The sequence below is a fragment of the Cyprinodon variegatus genome, unplaced genomic scaffold (genome assembly GCF_000732505.1).
Source record: "Cyprinodon variegatus isolate N-32 unplaced genomic scaffold, C_variegatus-1.0 Scaffold617, whole genome shotgun sequence".
NCBI classification, from domain to species: Eukaryota; Metazoa; Chordata; class Actinopteri; order Cyprinodontiformes; family Cyprinodontidae; genus Cyprinodon; species Cyprinodon variegatus.
Window position 1 is genome coordinate 160,349 of NW_015151070.1, and position 431 is coordinate 160,779.

The window sequence follows — 431 nt, forward strand, 5'->3', positions numbered from 1 at the left end:
ACTACCCCTACATGCAAAGAAGGATTGGGACAAGTGAAAATGTAGGGGTAGGGCTCCATCAACTCAGCAACCACATCTGAACGCAGTTCGATGTAGTTGCTGAACGCAGCAAATTTACTTGCATTTCTTACATCTCTAGAAATCAAGTTTTTACATTTCTTTTGTACATTTTTTTTCAATTTGGATCTTGTACCATTCTTGATTATTTTTTAGCTTTGCTGGAAGGTGCCATAGCTTTGCAGGCTACTTCTTGTTTACACATTTGCAGTTTGTTGTTAACATAGATATAGCTACAGTGTCTTCATATACAAAAAAAAGAGTATAAACAGAGGTTAAAAAACAAAAGTAAAAAATAATAAGGCAGTAGGATATGTTAGTCTTTCAGAAAAACTATTAAACAACATGACCATGCATTTTTAAGTTGCTTTAAA